This window comes from Dendrobates tinctorius, unplaced genomic scaffold (assembly GCF_039654945.1).
Source record: "Dendrobates tinctorius isolate UK_male_01 unplaced genomic scaffold, ASM3965494v1 ptg000149l, whole genome shotgun sequence".
Lineage (NCBI taxonomy): Eukaryota > Metazoa > Chordata > Amphibia > Anura > Dendrobatidae > Dendrobates > Dendrobates tinctorius.
Window position 1 is genome coordinate 278,164 of NW_027361816.1, and position 12,452 is coordinate 290,615.

Genomic DNA, 12,452 nt, shown 5'->3' on the forward strand with positions numbered 1-12,452 from the left:
AATGTAAAAAATTAATCCGGCACTCAAAAGATCAAATGCTGATAATGAATATTTTTATTTTATTTCAGAGGGCATAATCCAAAAAACATGACGTTTCGGTCTATTCATTGACCTTCATCAGACGGTTTAAGATTGAAGCCCATTAGAAGAGAGAAATCACGGGAGAATCATGAGTAGGTCATAGGAGACAATCTGGTGCAGAAGCGCTGTGCAGTAACGGGTGGGAGCCGATGACAAATGTGGCTCCCATCCGTTACTGCACAGCGCTTCTGCACCAGATTGTCTCCTATGACCTACTCATGATTCTCCCGTGATTTCTCTCTTCTAATGGGCTTCAATCTTATACCGTCTGATGAAGGTCAATGAATAGACCGAAACGTCATGTTTTTTGGATTATGCCCTCTGAAATAAAATAAAAATATTCATTATCATCATTTGATCTTTTGAGTGCCGGATTAATTTTTTACATTAAGTAGGGGCATACACAGAAATAGCCAAATGAGTGCCCCCATCTCTCTGTCATTAGTAGAGATGAGTGAATTTGTTCAGATTTTGGCCCCGAATCTGATCTTGACATATTCAAGCTATATTCGTGCCGAGTGTATGTCTTATGATCGGAACATGTTCGGTAATTTTTACTCCCATTGACTCTAATGATGTTCGGATATGTTCGATGCATATTGCAAAAGCAATATTCGAGTACGATTGTATTCGGCAGCGAATCCAAACAAATTCGCTTATCTCTAGTCATTAGACAATTCAGCGGGATCTCGTGATTGCGTCATGGGCGCAAAATGGCGGTCAGAGAGGTCCCCCTCCACATTTAACCACATAGGCGCCTTGGTCGCTATTCACCACAACATCTAAGGTGTTAAACTTCTGCGATCAGAGTTACTTCCAACCACAGCAGATATGCCACGGGGTTTAATTATTTTTCAACTCTGTCTTTCAGTAGATCTACAGCAGCCTCTACCCTCACTCCTCAAAAGCATATTATTTTCAGATTTTTCTTTTAAACATTTTCTTGACGTTTTTACACTTTTTTTTGTTGAGTCTCATCTGTCAGCTTTGCTGTGTAGACTGGGGCTGAATGATCATCCAGATTCTGTTCTCAGCTTTTTTTGTCATTTTTCTCAGGCGAAGGAGGTTGTACTCCATGACTTCCAGGACCCTCATTCATATCAGCTTCCTTTCAGCAAACACACCCATCTGCCATATTGATGCAAAAAATACAATCTGGCCATCCTCAAGGAATATTTTAAAAATAATAAAAATTAACCCATTATTTCTCTTCTTGAGGCTCCTCTTCCGCAACTAAATTTAAATTCACTGTGTTGTGCCAAGTACACGGCGCGAGGGAACAGGGACACAAGGATCTCCTCTCTGGTGTTCTTTGAAGTCTGTGTCACACATGGTCCCTCAGGTCCTTCCCTAGGCATTACATGGTTATTCCTTTTGATGGGAGTGTTCCTTTAAAGAGGGTCTGCCACTAGGTTAAAAATGGCGAGAATTTGCTCTAATTTTATTCCAGCTGCTTCCCTGAATATTACATTTTTGGTGTGTTTTTTTTTAGATGGAAACATGAATAGATGAATTCCCTTATCATATAGGACACAGGTATATGGGGAACGTGCATGATAAAGATAAGGACTGCAAGGAAAATGATTTAATCTTCTCCGCACCGAGGCGGTAACCTGCAAGAAAGGAGGCAGAGCAATAGCTGGAGGCTGTAAAAGCAGCTCAGTGGGGGAGGCCAGGGTTAATGAAATTCACCCCAGAAAGCAGCGGCTGGCAGGGCAGGTTTCATACATTCTGAATTATGAGTAACATTTAGTAAGCAGAAATAAAAAGGCGTGTGCGGTTTAAAAAAACAAAACAAAACACAACCTGCCATTTAAGCAATATCTATTCCTAGGAAAGTTGAGTGATATCAGGTAGGAATTCCCAGAACTGCACTATATCTGTTGGGTTTATCTTTTATTTAATGACTTTTGGGGATGAGGTTATGCAATTTTTTTTGTAGTATTCTGTAAGGATGCTGCAGCTGGTCAAGTCCTGGATGGAGTGCATGTGTCACGGAGGTGCCTAGCTTCAGTGATGTGAATCCTAGAGAGCAGGCTCCGTAGTGCTGAGAGGTTTTTTTTTTTTTTTTAACTGGCCTGGATTTTTGGGTCTGGGTTTTAGGAACAGCCAATAAGCTTGGTGGGACCGGCTGTTCCCATACCTACAGTTCCAGGCCTTGGAATGGCCTATTTAAGGAAGCCCGGCTGCACCATTCACTGTCTAGGAAGTGGAAGGTAGAAAGACCAGCATTATGTTGGTCAGTCTTTGAAGGCTGACTAGGTACAATGCTGATTTAAGCAGGCGAGCCCATACTTGCTGCATGGACTGTGTTTTTGTTATGCTGTACCTTTGATGCTGGAGAAAGGCCATTTGTTTTTCCTTTGGAAAATTTATGGACTTCAATAAATCTTCCAATTTGACTAAGAACCTGCTGCCAGTGCCTATCTCAAGCGCTGCCAGAGTGAGTGAATCCCTACAATGTCAATTATGCGTCTGGAATGATTTTTGTATAAGACAGATCAGTGTTTGTCCTATTCCAGACTTTAATGGTAGATTTTAGAAATATCTGATAAGTGTGGATCCCACCTTTGGGACTTATACCTTCTTGAGAACACACCCTGTTTTGTGGACTTGCGAATAAAAAGGCGGTGGCGCATGCACAACGCTTTCAATTCACTCGTATGGGAGTTTAAACAACTGACAAGCGATTGTGTTTGGCAATTTTCAAAGCAGCTATAAGAGTAAATGCAAGATAGGGCCTGAATCTCAAAATGGGTGTTAGAGCCAGAGGTGGGACCATATTGATCAGAACTTTATGGCATATTCAGTAGATGGCAAAATCCATTTAAATAAAATTGTAATTAAATTAATAAATCATAAGTCATAATACATTAATGTAAAGCATCTGAAATGTTGATTATGTTTCTACCTCTGTATTAAGAGTCTGTTTATCCATTTCCTAGAAATCCATAGGCAAATGTTTCTGCAAATGAGCTAGTAAGTGTAGCCCCAAATTCCAAAAATTGAAAATGTTACAAGTCTCAGGATGTGGTGAGAAAAGCATAATTTTTTTTTTTAATAAATTTCCAATTTTTTTTTCACCACTTAGATAAAACATACATGTTTAGTACCTACGTAATCGTATTGACCTGGAGAATCATATTGCCAGGTCAATTTGACCGTATTGTGGATATGGTTAATACAAAAATCCCAAAAAAACAATTAAGGAATAACACTTTTTTTTGCAATTTTGACACACTTGTAATTTTTCACCAACTTTCCAGTGCATCACATGATAATATGATTGGTGTCATTGAAAAGTATAATTCGTCCCACAAAAAAACAAACCCTCATAAGGCTATGTGGATGGAAAGAAAGGGATTAAAAAAATGAAAAAAAAGAAAAGGAAATTGGCGGTGGCAGAAAGAGGTTAAGGCTGTGTGCCCACGTAGCTTTTCTAAGCGTTTCCGCGGCGGTTTTAAATGCGCAATTCTGCCGCGGAAACGCTTAAAAAAAGCATTCCATGCATTCCTAATTGAAAGCGCACATGTTGTGCGTTTTTTACTGCTGCGGAATCGCTTAGCAGTAAAAAACGCAGCATGTTCATTAATTTTGCGATTCTGCATACCATCAATTGTATGGGTAAAAACGCTTAGGAAAACGCATGCTAAAACGCTTGACAAATGCTTAAAAAAGCGCGTCAAAAACCGCATGCGTTTTCCTGGGAGCAGGGTGTGCGATTCTGCTCAGGAATATTCTGCTTAAGAAACGCTACGTGGGCATATAGCCTAAAGTGAAAACATAAATTCTATCAGTTGTAAAAATGACCATTGCTGCACTTTACTTTTTTGCTTTATTAAAAACAGACATATATCAAGAAACATTTATTCTAGAATTGCAGGTTCACTGCTTTCGGATCCATTTTGAAGTTCACAAAAGGGTTGCAGACAAATTAGCTATTATCTGCTTCCTTCGTAATCTTGGCGGCTCCTTTGTCTTCTTATAGTACCTTTACCTCTGCCTTTGTTCTCTGCCCATCTGGGAATCACTGGCGTTTAATGAGAAAATAACACAGTGCAGCTGTTGCCTTGTGATTTGGGCATGGAAAGAACAGGAATGGGCGACCCCCCTGAATTAAAGACAAGAGGGCAGCAGGGAGATGTCTGGCACATTCTCCTGGGTGTCTGTCAATATATATTTTATCCCTTAACAAACTAATCTTCCGACTTCCTGAGCCAAAAATTGAGATTCCCGCATGGGACACAATCTGCTATGAATTATTTAAACAAGTGCATTATAAGTAATAGCGATGAGCAAATCTGTTGAAAGATTTGCTCAAATTTGACCTGGAAATTTGGGTTTACATAAAATTTATTCAATGTGAATCAAAGCCCCAACTTCCATGAATTCCGAACAAACAAAAAAAAACTTTTATTATGCTCTAAGGTCTGCCGACCCTTTAGAATAATAAAAGGATGTGTCAGGAAGGGGTTAAAAACATTACTGCCCTTACTGGTGTATGGGGCCCAGTGAGCAGAAGCAAGGAGGAAGGGCCTGGACCTGGTCGCCCTTCCTTGCTTCGGCTCATGGACCTCACCTAAACCCTCACTTCTGCTGATGTAGTTCCATGCAGATTTATTAAAGGGAATCTGTCAGCAGGTTTTTGCCACCTCATCTGACATTAGAAAGAAACTCAGCAAACAAAGGGGTCGCATAATTCATATAGTTAATTAAGTCACATATCACATATATTCACATAATAATTCCTCACATAGTGGACAAGGATAGAGGACTGATCGCTACATAACTCGAAAACAACAAAAGAAAAAAACGATCATCAAGTCCAAGATAATCCAAATATAAGAATATTTTATTGGTTACAAAAATACAGCAGGTACAGGGTGATAAACACCAAGGTGCTATGTGCAGTTAAAAAACAAAACAGACAGGACACAGGTGTGCTGCCATGAATAACAGAAAATAGTTAGTTTCTATATAGAAGATGGCAAGATATCATTCAAACGTAAATAGTTCATTCTAAATATTCCCTCAGCAATCAGTATCATATATATAGAAAGGGTAGATATAATATCCACCAAGCAGCGTTAACTAACATATGGTAGCCATATAATATTGTAGGGATATAGAAATAAAACACCCAGTACATACCAAATTAAAGCTGCTAAGCCGCAAAAGAGATGATGCCAAAGAGGGAATAACAACAGCAGCACACCGGCGTCACCGTGACGCGTGTTTCGGCGAGCCTTCGTCAGGGGTCATGACGCAGAATGAGTGTGATGGGTTTAAAAGGAAAACCGGAACCAATCGACATAAAACCGGAAGTGACGTCAGTTGCTAGGGCAACCAACATAGCGGACGCTCTCACCGCTTCTACCCAGGGTGCGCCGGGAGATCTCAACACAGCGCAAACACCTGGGGAGGCGGGAGAAAGCAGACAGAGGGGAAGAGAGTCCATGAATAGATAGTGCCATAGTTGATGGAAGCGCCGCCACACATTACATCAATGACGGCCGGCGTCCGCGTCAGGGGAGGCGGCGCCAACATGTATATCATATGACGTGACGTCAGCCACCCACTAAGATGCCGAGAGCCGGCGGGCACGGAGGGAATGTGGCATGCATGCGTACAAAGCATCATGATTACGAGAAGGCATAGAAATACTGAGCATAACCATTAAAGAATATCAACATATCATTCCATGGCCGCACATACATAGCAACCGTAATCACCAATGACCATGGTAAGGACAAATAGCCATACACATAAATGCCATGGAATGGTATCGATTCAATTAGTTAGATAAAGATATAGAGGCACTACCCATAATCATTAGATAATATCAATTTAATATTCCATGGCAACATATAAATAATGACCATAGTCATCAATGATCACAGTAAGGGCATATAGCCATAAATGTAAATGACCATAGAATGGTATCGTTCAATATTCAAGGCCACACATAGTGATAGAAGAATGAGAAATAGCTCTAATTATAGATGACCATGAAATGATATCAATTCAATATTATATGGCCACGCATAGTAGTAAAGAAGCATAAATAACAATGGTAATGAATGTCGAGATGTTAGTAAAAATCAGAAGATAATAGATATAGTCAAGGATGTCTGAGTATTAAGATATTACATAATTGGACATCCATATAGCTCACAGACAGCAGTAATTGCATGATAACATACCACATAAATACAATACTATAATACCTTCACATAATAGCAATAGAAGACAGACAGTACACAAAAATATGTTATAATATGCCATAATTCATTACAAATTAAGTAATTTATCAATTGAAGTAGGCATGGCCAGTGCATTCTTAGAATAACATCAGATGGACTCTCGTTGAAACAGCCTTCAGTATATCACACAACAACCAGGTAGCGAAAGGAACCAAGTAAACCTATAGTTAAAAACACAAAAAATAAGAAATAAAATCAATAACTGTCACAGCAAACGATGTAAACAGCTACAACAGCCATCATGAGTCAGAGAAAAGGAACAAAACTAATTTGTACATTCAGACCTTTGGGGTGTCGGGTGTCGACAGTCCATATCCAGCGAGACTCTAATTGAGCCAAACGCTGCGACACCCTCCCACCCCTAATAGTCACATCAGCAGAATCAATACCCCTAGCACGTAAAGCCGTGGCATCACATCCGTGATGTTGACGAAAATGCCGTGGAATCGTTTTAAGGGTTGATATGTCGCTTTGGTCACTAGCAGCCAGAATGCCCAAGGCGCGTTCCCTAACTCGTACTTTGAGAGGACGGGTAGTCAGACCAATATAGATCAATCCACATGGACATATCGCAAAGTAAATTACATTACGGGTATTACAATTAATCTGTTTACAGACCTCAAATGTCCTAGATCTATCGGCATTATGAAAAGAATTGGTTCTCTCAAGATTAGGGCAGGCCACACATTTCCCACAAGGAACACATCCACGCCTAATTATACCCATGTCCAAAAATGTAGATTTCTTATTGCCAATATAGTGGCTTCTCACGAGCAAATCTCAGTGATTTTTAGACCGTCTTGTGGAAATGGCTGGCCTCTCTGATATATATTTTGACAGAACAGGGTCGGCTCTAAGGATTGGCCAAGACTTAGTAAGGACCTCCCTCACACGGGCAAACTGGGCATGGTAATCAGTAACAAATCTAACTCTCTCATCAGTGCATCTAGTTTGTGGTTTGTATACCAAATCCTGGCGAGATGAATATTTGGCACAATTATATGCCCTTTTGACCATTCGGCGACTATACCCACGCTGGTAAAATCTTTGTTTCAGGTCCTCCGCTTGGATTTCAAAATCAGCATTGGTTGAACATATTCTCCAAAGACGGAGGAATTGACCAATGGGAACTGACTGAATCACATGTCTCGGATGAGCAGAGGAGGCGTGCAGCAAGATGTTGGTGGATGTTGGCTTTCTAAAAATGTCCGTCTGAATGGTGTCACTATTATCACATTTAATCTTAACGTCCAAGAATTCGACACAATTTACATCATATTGATAGGTAATATGAATATTGCGGTCATTGTCATTCAAAGAAGACATGAATTCACGTAGGTGAGCCACAGAACCCTGCCAAATCAGAAAAATATCGTCGATGTACCGCGTCCAGAGAGGGATGCGGTCCATCGACGAAACCTGATCTGACAGGAGGAGGTCCCTCTCCCACAGCCCCAGGAACAGATTGGCGTAAGCCGGCACAAAGGCGGCCCTCATAGCTGTTCCCTGGAGCTGCAGGTAGAAGGACCCCTTAAAGGTAAAAAAATTATGCGTCAGTGTGAACTGAAGCATATCCAATACCAATTTCTGGAACTCCGCTGAAAAATTGGACATGTTTAGATAATATTTGATAGCTCTGAGACCATCGGTGTGCCGAATGCTGGTATATATTGACTCAGTATCAGCCAACACCATCATGGCATCAGGATCAATATGTAGGTCATCAATCAATCTAAGAAGAGCGCCGGTATCCTTCAAAAAAGAAGGCAGACTCTCAACAATCGGTTGTAGAATTGAGTCAATCCATCGATTGATGTGCTCCAAGAAGTTCCCCGCTCCAGAGATAATTGGTCGTCCAGGACACTGTTGTCAAAAAGATCAATGAGGTTCAAACAACCAAATTTAACCATGATACGAGGGATTATCAAATGAATAATGTCCTTACTAAGTCTTGGCCAGTCCTTAGAGCCAACCCTGTTCTGTCAGAATATATATCAGAGAGGCCAGCCATTTCCACAAGACGGTCTAAAAATCTTAGAGATTTGCTCGTGAGAAGCCACTATATTGGCAATAAGAAATCTACATTTTTGGACATGGGTATAATTAGGCGTGGATGTGTTCCTGGTGGGAAATGTGTGGCCTGCCCTAATATTGAGAGAACCAATTCTTTTCATAATGCCGATAGATCTAGGACATTTGAGATCCGGAAACAGATTAATTGTAATACCCGTAATGTAATTTACTTTGCGATATGTCCATGTGGATTGATCTATATTGGTCTGACTACCCGTCCTCTCAAAGTACGAGTTAGGGAACACGCCTTGGGCATTCTGGCTGCTAGTGACCAAAGCGACATATCAACCCTTAAAACGATTCCACGGCATTTTCGTCAACATCACGGATGTGATGCCACGGCTTTACGTGTTAGGGGTATCGATTCTGTTGATGTGACTATTAGGGATGGGAGGGTGTCGCAGCTTTTGGCTCAATTAGAGTCTCGCTGGATATGAACTCTCGACACCTTCCACCCCAAAGGTCTGAATGAACAAATTAGTTTTATTATTATTATTATTATTATTATTTATTGTTATAGCGCCATTTATTCCATGGCGCTTTACATGTGAGGGGGGTATACATAAAAACAAGTACAATAATCTTAAACAATACAAGTCATAACTGGTACAGGAGGAGAGAGGACCCTGCCCGCGAGGGCTCACAATCTTCAAGGGATGGGTGATAATACAGTAGGCGAGGGTAGAGCTGGTCGTGCAGCGGTTTGGTCGATCGGTGGTTACTGCAGGTTATAGGCTTGTCGGAAGAGGTGGGTCTTCAGGCTCTTTTTGAAGGTTTCGATGGTAGGTGAGAGTCTGATATGTTGTGGTAGAGAGTTCCAGAGTAGGGGTGATGCGCGAGAGAAATCTTGTATGCGATTGTGGGAAGAGGAGATAAGAGGGGAGTAGAGAAAGAGATCTTGTGAGGATCGGAGGTTGTGTGCAGGAAAGTACCGGGAGACGAGGTCACAGATGTATGGAGGAGACAAGTTGTGGATGGCTTTGTATGTCATGGTTAGGGTTTTGTAATGGAGTCTCTGGGCAATTGGGAGCCAGTGAAGGGATTGACAGAGGGGAGAAGCTGGGGAATAGCGGGGGGACAGGTGGATTAGCCGGGCAGCAGAGTTTAGAATAGATTGGAGGGGTGCGAGAGTGTTTGAGGGGAGGCCGCAGAGCATGAGGTTGCAGTAGTCAAGGCGAGAGATGATGAGGGCATGGACTAGGGTTTTTGCAGATTCTTGGGTGAGGAATGATCCTTTTTTGTTCCTTGTTGAGTTTTGTTCCTTTTCTCTGACTCATGATGGCTGTTGTAGCTGTTTACATCTTTTGCTGTGACAGTTATTGATTTTATTTCTTACTTTTTGTGTTTTTAACTATAGGTTTACTTGGTTCCTTTCGCTACCTGGCTGTTGTGTGATATACTGAAGGCTGTTTCAACGAGAGTCCATCTGATGTTATTCTAAGAATGCACTGGTCATGCCTACTTCAATTGATAAATTACTTAATTTGTAATAAATTATGGCATATTATAACATATTTTGTGTACTGTCTGTCTTCTATTGCTATTATGTTAAGGTATTATAGTATTATATTTATGTGGTATGTTATCATGCAATTACTGCTGTCTGTGAGCTATATGGATGTCCAATTATGTAATATCTTAATACTCAGACATCCTTGACTATATCTATTATCTTCTGATTTTTACTAACATCTGGACATTTATTACCATTGTTATTTATGTTTCTTTACTACTATGCATGGCCATGTAATATTGAATTGATATCATTTCATGGTCATCTATAATTAGAGCTATTTCTCATTCTTCTATCACTATGTGTGGCCTTGAATATTGAACGATACCATTCTATGGTCATTTACATTTATGGCTATATTGTGATCATTGATGACTATGGTCATTATTTATATGTTGCCATGGAATATTAAATTGATATTATCTAATGATTATGGGTAGTGCCTCTATATCTTTATCTAACTAATTGAACCGATACCATTCCATGGCATTTGTGTATGGCTATTTGTCCTTACCATGGTCATTGGTGATTACGGTTGCTATGTATGTGCGGCCATGGAATGATATGTTGATATTCTTTAATGGTTATGCTCAGTATTTTTATGCCTTTTCGTAATCATGATGCTTTGTACGCATGCATGCCACATTACCTCCGTGCCCGCTGGCTCTCGGCGTCTTAGGTGGTGGCTGACGTCACGTCATATGACATACATGTTGGCGCCGCCTCCCCTGACGCGGACGCAGGCCGTCATTGATGTAATGTGTGGCGGCGCATGCGTCAACTATGGCACTATCTATTCATGGACTCTCTTCCCCTCGGTCTGCTTTCTCCCGCCGCCTCAGGTGTTTGCGCTGTGTTGAGATCTCCCGGCGCACCCTGGGTAGAGGCGGTGAGAGCGTCCGCTATGGTGGTTGCCGTAGCAACTGACGTCACTTCCGGTTTTATGCCGATTGGTTCCGGTTTTCCTTTTAAACCCGTCACACTCAGTCTGTGTCATGCCCCCTGACGAAGGCTCGCCGAAACGCACGTCGGGGTGACGCCGGTGTGCTGCTGTTGTTATTCCCTCTTTGGCATCATCTCTTTTGCGGCTTAGCAGCTTTAATTTGGTATGTACTGGGTGTTTTATTTCTATATCCCTACAATATTATATGGCTACCATATGTTAGTTAACGCTGCTTGGTGGATATTATATCTACCCTTTCTATATATATGATACTGAATGCTGAGGGAATATTTAGAATGAACTATTTACATTTGAATGATATCTTGCCATCTTCTATATAGAAACTAACTATTTTCTGTTATTCATGGCAGCACACCTGTGTCCCGTCTGTTTTGTTTTTTAACTGCACATAGCACCTTGGTGTTTATCACCCTGTACCTGCTGTATTTTTGTAACCAATAAAATATTCTTATATTTGGATTATCTTGGACTTGATCGTTTTTTTCTTTTGTTCTCATCTGATATAAGCCTGATGAAGGTAAAGAGAAGCTAAATCCAATGATGTATCACATAGATAGAGTTTTTATATTTCGCAATGAAGAAGAGCTGTGAGGTTCACCCCTCACCCACCAGGCTCGGCATATACAATGTCCATAGACAGTGAGCTACCTATCACAGGAAGGGGCGTGTTGGACCAAGGCACACAGCAATGATAAGCTACTGGTGCTAAAACAATCATTGTAAGCAAACAAAACCACAGAGCTCGATAAGAAAGATATTGTTGAAATCTGTGTTTTAACCTTTATCTCCTGTTGTCTTCAGATTACATAGTAAAAATCTGCTGACAGATTCCCTTTAAGGCATCCATGCCACAATTTGTAGAGGTCGCAGCACAATGATATTTATAAACAGTGTGGCTGTCATCAGCATCAGGTAATAATGGGCAAATGCTAGGCCAACTTAGCTTTGAAGTCAAAATACTCAGTGCCTGTCAAGCTAAGGGTGGAGTCATCGGAGTGCCCATTGGGTCACCCAAAAGTCATAATTTCTGTAGCTAGAAACTGTAATATATTTTATGTGTGCAGTTTTCTGGAATTTTTGGACCAAAAAGGACTCAAGCACAGAATGTGATAAAATAACTTACATCCCAGGTAAAACCAATACTTCACTAGAGCCGCTGATCTTTTGTCCTCATTGGTCTTTAAATCCTCATTAACTGTGAAGCTATAGAATATCCCATACTGCACTAGTACTGATGATACTGCTACTTATACTATTAAAACTGCCCCGTATCACTATCCTTCCTGTACAGATTTTACAGTAGACACTCTGAATTCTCGTAGACGGAACTCTCCGAGCATTTGCCAATCCCAGGACCATCCATGAGACTACCAGAAAGTGAAACATGCTTTATCATGTCACAGAATACATTTTGACTTCTCCAGAGCCCAGTTGCTTCACACCACTTCAGCTAATGCTTGGTGTTGTGCATGGCGATCTTAGGCTTGTGAGCAGTATCTCGACTACGGAAACCTATCGTAGAGAAAAATTGTAAACTCCATAAAGACATCTTCGGAGA